General features: G+C 40.9%; 1 protein-coding gene across 4 annotated transcripts in view; it reads right to left on the reverse strand.

Annotated features, from left to right (window-relative positions):
• Positions 1-19,174, reverse strand: part of LOC129181598 (pleckstrin homology domain-containing family A member 7-like) — a 126,698-nt gene that overhangs the window by 67,590 nt on the left and 39,934 nt on the right. The gene's annotated exons all lie outside the window — the stretch shown is intronic.

Genomic DNA, 19,174 nt, shown 5'->3' on the forward strand with positions numbered 1-19,174 from the left:
GGGAAACTGTCCGACCAGTGTGGAATACTACATAACGTGCCTTTTAATTTCTGAATGTCTTGTGTTTGTATTTTAATTCACTTGAAAATGCTTAATTTAGGCCAAAAATATGTAACATTTGCTTAAACACTCATATTTTTTGACCAATAATAGGCCGTATTCAACCATGTAACAGCCATGATTTATTAATACATTTGAAAAAACCATGATAGAGTGAAGCTGCGAAATTGGAACTACAATGTGGCAAAGGACGACTAACCAAGTCTTTTAGCCTCTGAAGCCGTCTCAATGGGCAGACTTCTGTACTTATACCGTACGTAGTCTTTTCAGTGCATAAGTGCGTTCACACTGAGAAGTACTGCAAAATGCAGTGCGCCGTCATTACCTGGATGTCAAAATGGTGAGTGCGTACTGCTGCACACTCAGTAATTGCCTTCGTGGCTACATCGCAGATGGAGAGCGACTACCAAAATAAAAGCTGAAAAATATTTTATCGGGCGTTCCAAATGTTGGTGAAAATGCTCCACTTAATGGGTGCAAATATTGCTATATTGTCATTCCTGGTAAGTGCGCAATAGTAATGGCAAAATTCTGTCAAAACTGTCACATTTTGCGCAATGAGGTACTAAGTAGTCAGTGTACATTGTATAGCTATTGAAGTGTATTGATGGAAGTATTCCATTAGAGACACAGAATTAACCATGACACCAGGAATTAGTCCAAGCCGTCCTCTTTCTGGACAATCTCTCCCACTTGTCGTGTTTGACCTTCTGTCCCCAGTTCAGATGGCATTTACCAAGGTCAGGAGGTAAATGTTTGGGGTTACATAAACACAGCATAATTTGTGTGTGACACAAACTAGCCACGCCCCGGCATGCAAACACACGCATGCTCAACACATGAGCTGCCCTTGACACGCAGAGCTGCACCTGCTGTGTCATAGGCACATCTTTGACCTTACTGTTTGTCCTTGTAGCCATGACGACCGGAACAAAACACGCCGATTACCCGGTTTCTAAATTTGTTGAATTGTCAATTTGTATGGGAATTTCACGCTACTTTAAGTTGTTGTACATTTCAAAGGTCAGTCACGGCACAGTGCTTTGGTTGACTGAATGGTAAATGGTCTTTCACTTGTATAGCGCTTTTCCACCTCCAAGGCACTCAATGAGCTGTGACACTGCTAGCACATTTACCTCCTGATGATGCAGCATCAGGAACAACTGAAGACACACAAACAGGAACTTTATGCCCAGCTGTCTATTTGGAAAGTATAAAGGCCTGATGTAATAATAAATAAAATAATAAATAAATTGACTTGACATGTCTTGTGTGTATATCAGCTGGATAAATAACACCGTGACACAGTTGGTTCCCAAAAGTAAGGGTGCCAAAATGTATTTTAGTACAAGGGTAAAAATCACCACACTACTAATTGCACAGGATAAAACTATATTGCAATAATCAAAAGGAACCTGGGACAGATGATAATCTGATTCGTGTGTGATCTGAAGCTCTGTTTTCATCAGTGTGATTCAGAATGTGTGTGTGTGTGTGTGTGTGTTCGCCTTTGTCTATTACTATGTGACCAGATGTACAGTAGACATGGGCGTTTCTATCTGATCTGTTGAGTGGGTGTTCTCCGAGTCAAAAGTCATGTCTATATAAAGGCTTTTCCAGATGAAATGTGTTTGAAGTGCAGCGAGGCGGGTTGGCGTGCAGTGGGCACGCTGGGGAAGCACGACAAGGTCATTCCCATTCCTGTTTGTGTATCTATGTGTACATCAGTATGCATGTATTTTTATGGAGTGCAACTACAGTAGAAATGAAAATATACTCAGGGAGGGAGCAGCAGGAGGGAACAGCACTATAGTGTTTCCCCAAGGTTTACAGCTTTAGGGGGTCAGGCACAAACGAATACATGCAGGCACGCAGCATAGTCAACTGTCATGTGATCACTCCTCCACAGTTACATTTGAGGCCGTGGGGGGGTGATCATCAATATACAGATACAAACATGTGCATGCAGCGATGCCGACTGTATTGCAATCGCTCCTCCAAGGTTACATTTCACCAACTTTCATTATAGAAAGCAACTGTAAGTCACTGTGTAACTGTGATCACATGCTGTCATGCAAGTAAGATAAATAAGGTTGCTTCGTTTGTTTAAAAAAACACCAGTGCAGACCAGTTTAACATGAAAGGTACTGTATCCTTAAAGTGCTTCTGTTGTAATATGGCACAATAGAGAAACTAAAATTCAGATGAAAACTAGAGAAGCACTTTGAGAGCGCAGACATCTGCCAAGCGCCAGAGTTCCACCCATATTGTGATTCACACCAAAATAATAATCCTATATTTTTTGGATCAGTCTTTGATGTTTTGTAAAACCTGTTAGAAACTTGTCCTGTATTTTTTTTTCTCTCAAGTGCTCTGACCATTTTTCGTGGCGTTGTATGCACATATTTACTGTCTCGCAATGTTAAAGAATCCTGTCAAAAATTCCTGCATCCAGACTGTGATCCGGATCACCCCGAAAATGTAATCAGTTCTTCCATGTCCCATTTCCGACAATTCCTGAAAATGTAATCCGAATCCATTCAGAGCTTTTTAAGTTATTTTGAACACAAACAGACAAACAGATAAATGCCGGCAAAAACAATCTCCGCGCTGCGCTTGACTTTCTTGAGGGGCTGGAGGTACCGTATGCAGGAGGGGTTGGCCCGGAAACACTGCACTGCTAGACTTTGAACTTGAATTAAAAACAAAGTCAAATGAATCCAATCAGTTATAAACATACTGATTTGGGGAATGTCCTTCTTCAACAAAAACTTATTTTTTGATGTTGTTATGCAGCAAGGTATGTAATACGGTAGCAACTCTGTTATCATTCTTGCTTTGTGTGACTGCCCTAAATGTTGCTAGAAGTCTAAAGTGTATATCTTAGAGGACATTTGATTTGAGTAGTTTAGTAACATCATCCACTGTTTCTCCCAGCGTTATACCACCTATAACCTCCTACCACCTCCCTATCCCCCAAGAGGATCATGTTAATTGTATTTTTTATACAGCGCCATATCACAACAGAAGTCATTTAAAGATACCTTTCCTAAAGAACAAGTCTATATATTGTTCTTTCATTAAACTAAATTGCCTTTTCTTATTTATTTCTGTACCTACATGGTTGCACGTTTACAATTTCTCCTCTGCTCTCTGTATCTAACTGGGATGATTGCATTACACATTGGAGGAGGGATTGCAATACAGTCAGCTATGATGCATGCGTGCGTGCGTGCGTCTCCCCACTCCTCCCCCAAAAGCTGTAAAACTCGGAAAAACACATCAGATTTTAAAGGTTGCGTGGCCCATCAATAGAAAGACTACTTACTACTGCTGTGCTAAATATATAATCACAGCAGAACCATCCTAAGATGTTTTGGACTTGAACCGAGTAGAACCTTTGAGGCACAGACACGACATAAGTTGGACTCAGACTGCTATCCAGCATGCAGACTAACGTCTGTCCAAGACACGTCACTCTGCAGACATGCTGCCTTGCCAAGACCGCTAATAAACCCTGACAGGATGTAGGACGTTAACATCTTATTTTATGTTTACCTTTCATCCACATGATCACAGCTGTGGCTTCATGACTTAGCTGTCCCTCCAAGCATGAAAGTGTGCTGCCAGTAACGCCAGCATGCTCCGAAATAGACGTTGCAAACACACACATATACACACACGCACGCGCGCGCACGCGCAAAGTCTACACTGAGTCAACGTGTTGAGTGTAAAGCAGGCCTCTGCTGTCAGTGAATTCCAGCGGGCATACGGTGGTGACACATTTGGTTCAGCTCCATGCTGCTGCCATCATCTCTGGCTCAGCTTTCACATGCAGTCTTACGCCATTGCTTGCCCGTGCATACACATACACACACACGCACAAGCGCACACGTGCACACACACACACACACACACACACACACAAACACACACGCTTGTGCATGTACATTCACAAACAGGCCTTTTCATTTGATTTCCCCACAGTCAAAGCGTCTCCCACGTTCACCACGGTAGTGCTTCCCTCACTCCCACACGGGCCACAAGCGACTCACAACAGCATTGTTGTTTGCCGGAATGAAGGTGGGTGGAAGTTTTGTCAGCCTGAGTGCTGGAAGCAGACATATTTTCCAGCGAGGAGGCGGTTAAAATCACTGTAATGAGCCGAACGACACCTCTCTCATCAGGCTATCAGGTTCATAGAGAAGAGCTGGTGTGAAATGTAGTGTCTTTGGTGCTGAAGCTTTTAGGTTACGTGCATTGTTTGATTTATACCAAACTGTGTGAGGCTTTTTGCTGTTCAGCTGAGGATTCAACAGGCTGTGCTGCTCCATCACCAAACTCTTCCTCTTCACACTGGAACTGAGCCTCAAGTGGCATTGCTACAACCTGAAGGCTCCATGCATTGTGCGAATGCTGAAGAACATCATCACATTATTATGCACCTAATTTATACTTTTTATTATTATTCATATCAGGTTGTTTTTTTCAAATTTTCATTTTCCATTCAAACCATTACAGCCTCAAACTGCCCAGCTCATCAACAAAGTATAGGTGGTAGAGGTCCTCTGATTCGGAACGAGTTCTGTTCAAAGACTGCGACGCAAGTGGAGTTTTAGAATAAGTCGCAATTTATACCTAAATTAACTCCTAAGTCACACTGTACACAGAACACATGAATGACAGTAAAAAATACAGTAATGAAAAGATTATATGCAACACTTAAACGAAACAGAAACAAAAAGAGAACAACTCCTTACTTGTATCTGTGTGATTGTCTTGCAGGCCCTTTCTACCTTCTTAAAATATTGCCCCAGGCTAGTCTGGAAGCATAACCTCTTCCCCTCCCAGATCTCCTTGTAACAGCACACGGAATCCATGACCCCGCTAGCATAATTTTTTAAAAATCCTTAATGGTGGTTGAGAGCAAAAGAGCAGCCACTATAGGTAAATCTATCCATTATTATTATTATTATCATTATTATTATTATTATTATTGTTGTTATTTTCATTTTCATGGTGATGGCTTTCCTTTCCTTTGGTGCCGCTTGGGAGACATACTGAACTGTGAAAAGTCTATGAGCAGTGTTATTCTTCCTTAGTGCATTCTTGCCATGCACCGGCAATAATGCAGCGAGTAACGCTGTAACTAGCTCTCGAGCAAGTCTTGTTTTTCCCGGACAAAAATTATGTTTTTAATTAATTTATGGGAGCAAGTTCAGAAACCGAAGCCCATTTGTTTTATTTATTAACAACCTCCATCACTATTACATCAAAGACAATCATGAAATCACTAACTTTTGCCGTGAGAAAATAAATATGTTTAGGCTATGCAATTTGTGTTAATTAGTGATGAGAAATCCTTGAAGTGTCCTGCGTCTGCATTTCAAATTCTGTTTTATTTTCTTAATACTAGAGAAGAAGCTCTTCCACGTGTGAAACAAACTCAGTCTGTAACCTCAAACCTTTGAATGAGCACTTGATGGAGAGAAAAAACTAAGTGGCACAGTCTCATAAGATTCCTGAGTGTTTACTTTAGTGAGCATCCCAAGCATCATCTCCTCAAGTGTGTTTTGATTTTTCTTTTGCTTAACTGTTGTCTTTAGGGTGGGGTGGCACAAACACACACACATGCGCAGCGTAGCCACCTGTAATGTAATGTAATGTAATGTACCCCGTAACATAATGGTAGAAGAAATATTGCTTTTGGTGACACAGTGAAGGACCACCGCCAGCGATGGAATCTATCTATATTTATCTATACGGTTTCTATCCATAGCTCTCTGAGCAGACTGTCATACAATGTGGTGACTCAACTTTGCAATAAGTGAAGCAGAACAAAGAGGCTGGCATTACAACGCTTGTCTCACAACATAAAACACCTCAGACCGTCATCGCTCTCAATGATGACAGACAACAAAAGCTAGACGTCAAGGAAGAGACAGCCCGGAGGCATTGCAGCAACATCACAAACACGCAAACACAATGACTTGTGACGCTAATATGTTTTTGTTTACTTACATTAAGAGGCGACACTTTTTCTGTGATTGCTACTCCGCTTCAACGTTATAATTATCTGAAGCACAAGCAGCTCATCACACAAGTAACGTATGTTCATAAGAAAACCAGCTTATAGCCTCTTCTTAACCAGCTCGGCAGCACCCTGTCTATAAAACGTATTATTGCCAAGATAATGAAACAGTGCTGCATTAGCATACGCTTTGTATCTAAGAAGAGACTCATTCCAAAAAGTGCCTGCGCAAGACTTAAAGTGTCACAGTGAGACAATGTTGCAAGGGAAGCAATTCTACTGCAATTAGAAACAAATCATTTCAGCATTTGTGCATGCAAACACTCCATTTTACAGACAATAAGACAAAAAAAAATGCTGCTGGATGTGCAATAACAAGTGAGACAATAGACCTAATCTTCATTGTGGCCAAGTTGGCGCACTTCCGTACTTACACTTTGTCTTTTTTGAATGCATAAGTGCATTCGCATTGAAGTACAGTCGTTCATCGAGGGTTAATTGGTTCCAGACCCGACCACTATATGTGAATTTCCTCAAAATAGGATTCAATATTAATAAATGGAATATTAGTTAGAGCTTAGAAAAAGTGTTTATGACTTTCCAAATATGTTTTTTTTTACCATTATTAGTGCCCTGCGGACATGAAATAGCACCCCTATTGTCACCTTTACACTCTTGTTATTCTTTGTTTACACCACATTGCCAATGCACAGGCTACAGGATCACTGCAGGGACACAAGTGAGGGCCACGGCTTTAAGCATAGCATGTCTGCGAGCTAATTATGCTCCAATTTATTTATTCTAAACTTAAAGGGTTTCAAAGAGAGTGGGGAAGAAGGACAAAGTAAAAAGGCAAAAACGTACCACTTCAACACAAAATGGGAGAACTTTTTTCACGATATCATGTCGGACATGCCATGGCTGACTACATGCATTGTGACGGTATTGTGATGAAATGGTAAGTCTCATCAATGTTTAGTGTCATTACTGACGCCTAGTGAGCAGAATACTACATATGATTTGGCTTTCAATATTTTTGGACTAATCATGGGCCATAGTCAACCGCGAAACAGCGATCATTAATTAATTCATTAATTGATTTTTGAAACGACAAGAGAGTGAGGGAGCAACGTTCGAACCGCAATTTAGCAAGGGACTGTATAGCAAAATGCAGTGCACTGTCAACCTGGATCTTGCACTCAAAATGGTGATTGCGTACTGCTGGGCACATACCACCTGAAACAGTCACACAGTGTACTACATAGTATTGACATGTACTGATGGAAGTAATCCATATGAGCCACAGATTTTGAAGTTGATAAAGCACAATATGGCCAAATAGACACAAATTTCATTCCATTCCCACTTCCTGTGGGTGGAATGGTGCTCATTCAATATGGTACTCATTCAGTTTGGTGTACATTTCAAGTAGAGCATCCCTACAAGAGCAGCTTATTTAACACCACTCTGACACTATAAAGCAGCCCTCAGCAAATGGCGGACCTCGGTCTGGATACGGACCCAGTGATGGTCCTTTACGGATCCGTGACTAGCGGACCGATCGCAGCGGCAGTTATGCGGGCGTAATTTCTTCAGTTATTACGGTTATGTGACAGCAAACACGGTGTCGTCATTCAAAATGAGCCAATGAAGTTTACTTGCCGAGAAGTGAATGAGAGAACCATGGCTTGCTCAAAAGTAAGAAACGCTGAAAAAAGTGAACATTTGAAAGTGAATGGACGGACCAATATATGTTCATTCTTCCAGAATCCAGTGTCAAACCGGTGTCTCATATGCTTTGAAACTGTAGCACTGGTCAAAAGTGCAAATGTGATGCAACAACCTGACGAAACACAGATCATTTGAGGGGAAGCATCCACCAAAGTCCGACGTAGAAGTCTTAGAGCACAGAAAATAACGGCGCTTAGAGGCCAGTATGAAAAATCTATGTGAGTCATAACACATTCATTTACAGCACAGCAACGTGTAAATGTGTATTCACTAAGGATTGTGTGGATATTGGAGAAAAATAAAACATCTTTCACTGACAGGAGAGTTGAGAAGGAAAGAGTTCTTCTGCTGCAGAGACCTTACTCAAAGGTAAACAAAAAGAGGACAAAATCAGGCAAATCGCAATTTCAGCTACAGCAATAACAAGATAATCTTAAACTTTAAGAGGGTGTACTGTTGCAGTTTTTCTGTTAAACTTATTCAATTGTTATTATTTAATATTTTTTCAGAAAAACCGGCGTGGTTTTATTTTGGTTTAGTTTATTTGAACATGAAGGTTACAATGGAATACATCTCATGAATCATTGTTTCACAGTTGCACATGTCCAAAAGGAATAGGAAGAAGCAAAGCTTATTTAATCCTACCCCCCATCCATTCTACATCTAGTACAACACTTGTTGTTCACTTATATACTGTACATACACACACAAAAATACTGTATGAGGTTTTTGGGTAACAAGTTATTATTAACTTTATGCATTATTCTAGCGGTTTGAAAGAATACTAAATCTGCAAATTTTAATAACTGTGATTTAAAAAATAAAAGGTTTGTATGTTCTCTATACTTGGCATTATGAATGATCCTCACTGACCTTTTTTGCAGTACAGTGAGTATGTGAAGGTTGCTTTTGTAATTATTTATTTATTTATTTTGCTTTTATATATTATTTAACTTCAAAATAAGCCTCGTGTTCATGCATTGTTTGTACAGTCAAACATTTTATTATTTATGTGAAATTTTGTCCCGTTTTCTTTTAAATGCAATTCAGGGCCCAAAATAATTGTGTTGTATTGAAACAATAGGGTGAGGTGCAGGGTTTCATTACACTTCATGTCTGTTTAATGCAATACACTAGGTCCCCAACTTACGAACACCTGACTAGCGAACACTCACGGACACGAACACAAGCCGACTGGTCTATATTTTATTTTATTTTGCCTTGCAGTCGCTCAATCAGTATTTATACTGCTACTGTACATGCTTGACCAGTAGAGGGCACTGTGACACTGCTGATGTAGCCTTAGAGCTAATGAGACCAACAGAGGAAGAGTTAGACGCTGGGGAGATACAGTGTAAAGCTAAATGGAAAGCTAAATTGTACAACCCGGACAGAGCGTGTGATTAAAGTTTATGAAGAGTTAATAGGCCTGCTTAATTCTACACCACCCACAGAACACTACCTCTTTTAGAAGAGTCTAACGACGACGACGATTTGTCCTTTTTTCCAATATCTCCTCCTCCAACTCCACCACAACGACGTATGCTCGACCACTCCTCTTCAAAGGTAAATAACATTTATCATTACGTATTATTATATCACTTTTATTATTGTTTTTTTCATTACTTATCCTCGTTTAATATTACTACTGCATCCAAACTCATATTTACATACATACACATATACTGTATATGTATATACGTACATGTTGTACCTATATCATTGGTAATATTACCTTGTCCCCTACTTAAGAACAATTCAACATAAGAACGGTTGTCTGGAACCAATTGTGTTCGTTAGTTGGGGACTTTGTGTATAAGGCAAAATGAGGTTTGGACCTTCGCTGTCAAAAAAATTTGCATAAACAGACCTTACTCAATTTTAATTGAACACGCCTGCTATAAAGTGGTGCAATATTAGGGCAGCACAAATCTGCAAAAAATGTACATCATAATTTTCTTGCTCAGACACACGCGCGCATGCACACACACACACACACACACACACACACACACACACACTGTTCAGGAGCATGTCCTTACTTTTTAAATAAATCACACTCTTTTATTATTGTTACATTATCATTATTATTATTATGAAACTCCTCATAGTCTCGTTCTACTTCAAAGAAACTTTAAAGAAACTTCCACTGGTCTTTCTGGAAGGTCCCGGAAGAAAGCTGATGGGGGAATTTCTTAAAATAAATGAATAGAAAAACTGAAAATAAATCCATCGAGTCAAAAATATGGCACATACGCTCACTCACTCCACAATAAGTTCTTGCACGTAATACTGTAATGACAAGACAAAAGAAAAGTTAGTTAATTAATGCGATCCTTCCTGCTGCGAGCTGATGATGCAGCAGCGAGGCTCGCCAGAGATGTCGGCGTCAGGTAGAATCAGGTCAGCAGAGCCAACTCGCCCAGGCTGGTGAGGCTCGCTGGGGGACGGGGAGAGTGAGGACGAAGTGTTGGCCATCATGCTAATGACAGTGGACCGTGAGTGAGTCTTTGAGTAAAATAGCGTTTGCTTGTGATGCAGCCGGTTACTTACTTTTAGAAAAAACATTTCAAAAAAAGATTGCATTTTACTACATTTAGTATATATATATATATATATATATATTTTCCCCCCCCTACTTTTTGTAGCTATAAGCTGTAAGCTGTAAGAATATGCCAGTGAATGGGACATAAGCATCTGTTCATGTCTTTGTTACATATTAAAATGGTGTGAAGAAGCAGAGGATTATGTTCTTATTTCCAACTAATTATTGTAAAACGTGTACTAACAAAGAATTCAACATAATCCTCTTGATGGGACTGCTGCTAAAAGTCTAGATTACATTCTAATGAGGCAGAATGAAAATAATATACAACAACATCATTTTATACATTATGTGGTCAAAATTCTCTACATAAAACACTGGAAATCCACAGCGTTCTTTTATCATTTTGCAGCTCCTTCCATCTTACATTCTTTTCTTCAGCCCTTCCTCACACAAGAATACTGTCTATGAATAGAAGCTCCCATTGAAGTCATATTCATCATTGTCTTCCTGCTTGGCTGATGCTGTCCAAGTCCACACACACGAGTTACAAAGTGGCTATGACACCTAATTGGGATTCTTCAGCGTTGATGAGCTTTCTTGATTTTGTCTGTATTTGGGAAGGGGGGGGGTAATCTTCTACCAATCAGAAGCAGAGAAGACTGAGTGGTGTGCACTTTGCGTTGCTACACTTGTGATGCCAGAAGACAGAGGAAAGACTCTCCTCCATCCCAGTCCCCCCAAGAGATTGTTTTAGGACGTCTTGTTGCCATGGCAACATCTAGATGAGGCCCTCTTTAGCTTTAAATAAGCCCTCACTCCAAGTCTAGTGCCACAAATATTTCCAAACAGCACTGGAATTTCTGCAGGAGGAGGAGATTAGGGTATTGTAGAAACACCTCTGTGAATGTGTGGCTGCGTTTGTGTGCATGTGTTTGTAGAGCTTTTAGATGAAAAGAGACAGTCGGCATGGCGACTGACAGAATGCTAAAAGCAGTGTCGACCAAGCATTGACAGTCAAAACGCTTCCTGATGGGTCCCGTGTGTGTGTTTTGTCTTATCCACTAGTCTTGGTCCATTTATGCTTATCACCGGGAAGGCCAAGTGTTCCCAAAAAAGAGACAGGAGGGTTTTCAAGCTCTGGCTTCTCCTTGGCACTATCAGTGTATGCGTTTACAGATGCATGATGCCATCCACGCTTCCTGTATCGTGTGGAAAATTGCATCCCCAAAAATGTGAATGCACCCCTATCAAGCCCTACCCCATGTTACATTTTTAGCATGTTACTGACTCCTGCTGATTAAATCTGTGTAATACAAAGTTGCTTCCATGTGTATAGTGATACTGAAGCAGCTAATGTGTCACTATTTTCCTCTATTTACATTTTGAGTCTACCCAGTAGCAATGACCGGCTTGCTGGTACTGCTGACACATTCTCACCCTGTGGTGGTCACTATGGACTCGTGCAGTGCGGTCGTCACCAAGTGTGCCAGGTGGTGATAAATGAATTCTATTCGCCAGCAGTGCTGCATTATGATGGAACAGTGACATTTACACATGCGCCACACACACTGGCGCCACTGATTTTATCACGCCGGTGCCACACAGTAAACTATATGAATTGCATTACTGGCTTTAACCCTGCTAAAGTGAGTGCAGACAGTAAGTACTAAATGGACCTTAGAATAACAGCATCAGCATCAGGTTGATGGTACATTGGCTTTGTAATTGGCCATCTACTTTAAAGGATGGTAAAGTGGACTTTCTATCAAGCCTGCTGTCCATTACTAACATAGTAGCAAAAAAGACAAAAAAAAAAACAGTTATCTACAGTGAGGGGAGCCACACAGCAAAAAAAAAAAAAAAAAATACGCTGCTTTAAAGATGATGAAAATATCTCAGCAGGAGGAGCAAACTTTGCAGGTCCATTCAGCTACATTCATCACTTCTCTGAAACTTGCCTTCACAAAAATAAACACATTTGTTTCCCACTAGGGACACAAATGCATACACCACTATTTATGAGCCTACAATATGCATACTGCAAAACTAACTCCGAATATGCAGCACAGTCCAAAGAAGCTCAAAAATAATCTCCAGCCCCATTTTGGGTCTCCAGTCATGTGTTCCAATTTTGAATTTACCCGATGCACAGCGGCGGTAATGGAGTGCATGAAGATCTGGGAGGGAAAGCTCGCATATACAAAAAGAATTGATGCTTCATTAGGAGGCAGAGAGAGGAATCACATCACCAGTTCTGTTCTTCTGTGACTAAAGTTTCCAATGTGGGAAGACAAGCAGCACAAATGTGTTTGGCCCATTTAACTCTTGTCACTCCCCAGCAGACACAACGCCTTGCTGAGCTTCCACAAAGTCACGCGTGAAGGTTCTTTGACTTGCAAACACACATAATGCCCCATTCAAATGGGTTCTAATTTAATTTCCTGTCAAAGCAATGCAATAACATTTTCAATTTCTTTTTAAAAGCAGGCAGCAAACCGTGCACATTTTTGCTCATATTAATCAGTCTAATTTTTCATCTCATCTACTTACCAAATTGATGTGCACTAGATTGATTCCAGCTCTGTGTGGGAGTTTGGAGAGCTTATTTGCTGTTTTTCCAGAGCTCTCATTTGCTGATAAACAGTGCCAAGGATACTATATAATAATCATCAGTCCATCTAAGACCAATTCAAAGTTTATTGTAACAAAAACAGAATGTAAAAGAAATCTACAAAAAATAACATTAAAGGCTAGCAGTTCATTCGTATTTGACCACCATGCAAACCCCCACATATCAGATATGTGCCCATGATGCACACAATTTAGTCCTGTCTTTACGAAAGCACTCTTAATCTCTATTCATTATGTGGATAAGACACCTGTCACACAAACAGTCTCTCCCTTCCATTTAAACCTCTCCAACACCGTATCTCAGGGACAAAATTGTAGACATGCACAAGACTTGAATGGACTACAAGACCATCAACAAGAAGCTTGGTAAGAAAGACACCACTACTGGTGCAATAATTCATAAATGGATGAATTACAAGACAGCAGTCAATCGCCCTTGCTCTGGACCTCCACGCAAGATTTCACTTTATGGGGTAAGGATGAGTGTCAGAAAGGTAAGGGACCATACCAGAGTTGCAAGGGAGGATCTGGTTAATGATGTCAAGGGAGTTGGGCACACAGACAGCAAGAAAAGCATGAGCAACACGCTGTGCTGTCATGGATTGAGATGCTGCAGTTTCTGCAAGGTCTCCCTGCACTAGAAGACACATGTACAGACCCGTCTGACCGTACGACAATGAACACCTGAATGACTCAGACAAGGATTGGGATAATGTTATGTGGTCACATGACACCAAAATTGAGGTCTTTGGTATCAAGTGGACTGGATGAGTTTGGAGGCAGAGAAATGGTGAATATGCATCATCCCTCCTGTCAAACATGGAGGTGGAAACATTCTGCTTTGGGGCTGTTTCTGTGACCAAAATCCCTCCTGGGATGTGTGCAACCCTGGTGACCAACGACAAGAAGCATCTGACCTCTGCTTGCCAACAAGAGTTTCTCCACCAAGAGCTCAGTCACGTTTTGCATTGGGGTCACATACATTTTCTCTTCAAATAGAAATTAATTTCTAAACTTTATTTTTTCTGGATTTGTTTCACATTTTGACACTCTGTTAGAGTAAACATTCTGGACTGTTCATATATTTCTAAGGGGGAAAACCTACAAAATCAGCAGGGCCTAAAATACCGTACATACAGTATAAATATGTATAATACTTGTACATAAAGCGAGTAATAATAATAATCCTCTTTAAGACAGACATTTTTTAATGACCACAATACAGTAGTAAGGCTATGTCTGACGTTGTTGAGCCTGTACATTTGTCTGGGAGAACTCCAAGCTATACTATCAATGAGGCATTCATCCACAGAGGATACTGTGACTGGAAGCCACCTGGGATCAGGACCAGGATTAGAACAGTGCTGCCCACACGAACTGGACCAGCTGGGGAGTAACGTGACACATGAGAGACATGAGGGCTCAAAGCGCTCAAAGTGAAACAGAAGGAGAACGAAGAGCAGGCTGATATGCAAACCTTGCACAAGCAACTGTGGAATGGACAGGAGGATCATTTTGATCTACACATCATCAAAGAGAAACTGTGACTTAAAAAGAGGTTATGTTGTGCAGTCACTTGACATGGAAAAACTCCCTACTTGTCAACAGGCAGCAGAGAACTCGGACCCCTCCCTGTCCAGTTATTGCACAACCCCCATTTAAATTAGATTTTCTTTTTAGAATTTTCATTTTTTAATTGCACAATTTGTCTTTTTTTCTGGATGCTGCTCTTTGTGTCTTTTAAATTGCCACTTGAGGATGAATTAAGTATATGAAATTGAAATTGAAAATAGGCTGTCGGGTAATACAGCCCATCTCGGTTGGGGATGGATGGACCTATCTGATGTTCTTGAATGCTCAGTGGTCCATCAGAGGGGACTGTGGTGACCCTCAGTGTCAGACGGGGGTTCTTCCAAGAAGACAACTTGTCAAAATGCCAGTCCTATGAAACAGCTGACCACAGAAGCGTCAAGAAGATGACAAACCATCCAGGGAGAATGACAGGGGTACACGGAGAGAAGCTGTTTGGTCAGATGTTTGGCTGTCTCTAGAGGAAGCCTGCAAAAATAGCATTTTGACTAAGTATAGCATCTATTTTGTCAGCGTCTGCTGGATTTCAGAAATGTGGTTTCCTATTCCAAGATGATAAAACTGCTGAAATGAGGGAACTACTGCCACCTGTTGGTAGGGAGGAGGACTTCCCCCTAAACAGGGGTAGCCATATGCGCAAGTTAACCGTTCTTCTATTATTTAAGTTAGAAATAGGCAACAGAAGTGATGCAGTGTCCTACAATGGACTTTGTGAATCACATGCAGCGCAGTAGGAGAGGAAGTTAAAGTTGTACAGGATACATTACAGACTGTCAATCACTCACTAAGCTTCCAAAGTAGCACAATTACAGAGTCCCATTGAAACAGCTTTGTCTTTCTCTCCTGGCAGTCACCTCAGCTTTGCCTTCAAGCTGTGATTAAGCACCAAACCCTCCACTTGTATTTCATTTTTTATATTCTTTCACCAGTAAAAAATTATTTTACAAAGACATTTATTTCACGACCTGCAGCTGAAACGACCGTGTCGGCGCCACGGTAAGCGATTCTAGACTAAAAGAGTTTCATCTGTCACACACACACGCACAGTAAATATTTGAGAGTTTGAGGTCGATGGTGGCATCATCAATCATTGTCTGACAGACATCTTTTTATGGAGACAGCCTAACAGGCCAAAGCTCTAAAAACATGATTTTAGAAATACACGCATGACTGTGCAAAACACTGTTAAGCTGTTTTTTCACCGTCATGTTGACATAGTAAAACACTAAATAGTACAACATATACTGTACAGTTAGAAGGATTACATTGATGGCATCAATAGGAGTGTTCGCCTCCTACCCACACACAAAATCACAATGGTACTGCCCGTCTGTTCATCATCCTCCAAGAAGCAGGAAAAGGACTTGCGGACAATCAAACACAAATACGATGCTACACACTTTTTTCCCCATGTTTGTTAACATTTTAGCCTTGGAAGACGTCTGCAATCCACTCAACATATTTAATGGTGGTTTCAGAATGAACAATAAGCTAATAACATCCATCCTGTTCATCCTTGTGTGTGTGTGTGTGTGTGTGTGTCTCTCTCTGTGTGTATAGTATTTGTGTGTGTGAATGTGAACCTGCACAGGGATGAGCTAGCGTGTGCGCATTGACCTTAATTACCAGACCACACACTTACACACACACACGCGTGTGCGTGCGTGCACACACACACACACACACACACACACACACACACACACACACTGTATAAAAATACACACAGTGGGGAAAATGAGTGCAGATTTTGTAAGTTTACCCCCTTTACAAAGATATAAACACTCCATATTTTTTATTTTTTAATGTAACAGAGAAAGACAACATGTAGAAAAATCCAATAAATAACTTTAAATAAAGGTGATCAATCTGTTCATGTATTTTTAATGTATTGTATTTGATATATATTTGATCCATGCGCAAACCATCACTTAGTACTGAGAAAGATTTGTTTATTCTAACAGAGAGTGGCAAAATGTGAAACAAATCCAGAAAAAAAACAACATTAAATAAAAGGTTATAAATTAATTTGTATTTGATTGAGGGGAAAACATATTTGACCCCAATGCAAAACGTGACAGTATTTTCCACCAAAGCAGAATGTTTCCACCTCCATGTTTGACAGTAGGGAGGGTGTTGTTGGGCTCATATTCACCATTTCTCTTCCTCCAAACACGTCCAAATCCACTTGATGGTTTATTCGATTCCAGTCCATTCCGGTTTTGCAGAGGGCTACAATTTTGTCCCTGTGGTCAAGTGGTCGGGATGTTTGAATGGAAGAGACTTATTTCTGTGACTGGTGTTTCTCCCCCCCCCCACATAAATTGAGATTAGGAGTAGTGTACATTCTTTATAATTTAAAATTTAAAAAGAAAAAAAAAAAAAAAAAAAAAAGGGGACAGGACTAATTTTTGTGCTTCATGAACACATAACCGGTCTGTGGGGGTCAGAAAGATTGCTGTTGGGGGTTCAAATACAAGATAATTTATAACCTTTATTCAATGTTATGTTTTTCTGGATTGATCTTTGTCACAATAACCCTATCATAGTGTTATTATTAAGGGGGAAAACTTACAAAATTAGCAAGGGATCGAATAGTTTTCCCCACCGTACAATGAACCATGCGGTTAAATTCAACTGGCCATTCAAGGCATGGTGCTGAATCTGTGTCATGACCTTCGGACCATGGCACTCTCTTGGTACGTTTGTGGTTTTGTTAAAGCTCTACAAACACACACGCGCGCACACACACACACACACACACACACCAACTTGTATGTTAGGTCGCCAACAAAACGACAAAATGCCATATGGAGCAGCGTAAACACTCGCTAGCTGCATTCAGTGCTCTCACTCACACACACACACACCCCCCACACACAAAGTCCTCATTAAACTCACCTGCAGCCTCTTGCGCTAGGCTGACCCTGCTGGCTTATGCTGGATTAGTGGACCAAGCGTTAGAGTATGGCCGAAAACTACTCTCATTCCGACACACAGGATTAGAGTGAGGAATGTAGGCGGAGTCAGACTGAGGCCTCATGGTCACCTCTGGCAGGTGAGATAATGATTAACTGTCGCTGATCGATAAGAACACACGAGTCAGTCGACTTGTAATGGCTTCAGTCTTCAGTCATTAAGGGGGACCTATTATACAGATTTTCAGGCCTTTGTATTGAGTTCTGGACTCCTAGAGAGCAGCTACACACGATAACCCACACAGAAAGCTTTCTAGATCTTTCTAGATTCTGGACTTTGCACTTCTTCCTGCAGTGTTTACTTGGGTTTCCTGCTTCCCGGTCTGCATAATTTACTACACATCCAGCGCTCTCCTCCAGGTACACCTCCCACCCACTCCGCTGTGATTGGTCACACTCTCAAGCGCTCCCGAGGACTTCCGGATAGCTGGCAAACCACTTTTGTTGGGTTTTTTTGTTGTTTCAGTTTGGCGGATAGTCCAGCTTTCGTATTGGCCCATGTTCACAAAACCCGCGAGAAATGCCGTTGACAGATGAGCATATTTTTCTCTTGATGGCCGAGAATCAGCAGCTCCAAACACTTCTGCCTGATGCTTGCCTCTTTAGGCGCACCCTAACAAACATTTCCTGGGAGCCATACGTGCTAACACCGTGAACAGAGCAGAGTGAAGCAGAGCGGGGAGAGGGCAGGCCTACAGCGTTTGCCTGGGCATGCCCATATACGTCAAATGACGTCATGTGACGTCAATGGAACTCGGTGTTAAAAAAAACCCTCTGTAAAACACAGCATGCAGAGCAATCCAAAACTGCTTTCAGGTCTCACTTCCAAATGTGCAAACCTCATTACCTGATGCGTTGGCATCGTTTAACACAAGAATACAACTTCGTAACAACATTTATAGGTCAGAAAAGAGAAACAGCATAAAAGGTTACCTTTAATGAAATGCCGCAGTCGTAATCGTTAAAAATAAAACCTAACTAAAAAGTTTGGATAAGATAATCAAAACAAAATCAACTGATTTTTTTACTTCGAGCAATAATCCTTGAAAGTTTCAATAACAGTTACAACTTAAAAAATAAATGAATACATAATCCAATTAAATGCAAAACTGGACCATACGCTTGTATGATGTAAATATGTTTTTTAACAGCTCTTCCTCTCCTGCCATCAGTGTGACAGCTTTAATAATGGAGCCAGCACGCACCTTTCAATGTCGAAGTACGCAAATGTGGACGGGAAATCCCTGGGAGGGCTATCTAAAAAGAGGATTAAAAATCAAGGTGAGGAAAATGTAGAATGAAGCACAGCGACATTGAGGCATCAGCAAGGACAGTTATTTGGCAAAAATAAGCCCAGAAAGTGGCAGCAAATGCATCTCAATAAAGGAGAGCTGCTGTGTGAGTAAATCATCCATGCAGTGTGCACATGTCAGACATCCCTTAATGCAGCCAAATATCAGACGCACGAGGGGATTACGCCACAGGTGGACCATTCAGAGGGTGACTCAGCCCCCATGAGAGACTGCAGATGGAATGATTTTTTTTCCCTTTTTCAAGCTCACAGCAACTTCCTGGATTCCAGAATGCTGCAAGCCACTCTGCCAT

The sequence above is a fragment of the Dunckerocampus dactyliophorus genome, chromosome 5 (assembly GCF_027744805.1).
Source record: "Dunckerocampus dactyliophorus isolate RoL2022-P2 chromosome 5, RoL_Ddac_1.1, whole genome shotgun sequence".
NCBI lineage: Eukaryota > Metazoa > Chordata > Actinopteri > Syngnathiformes > Syngnathidae > Dunckerocampus > Dunckerocampus dactyliophorus.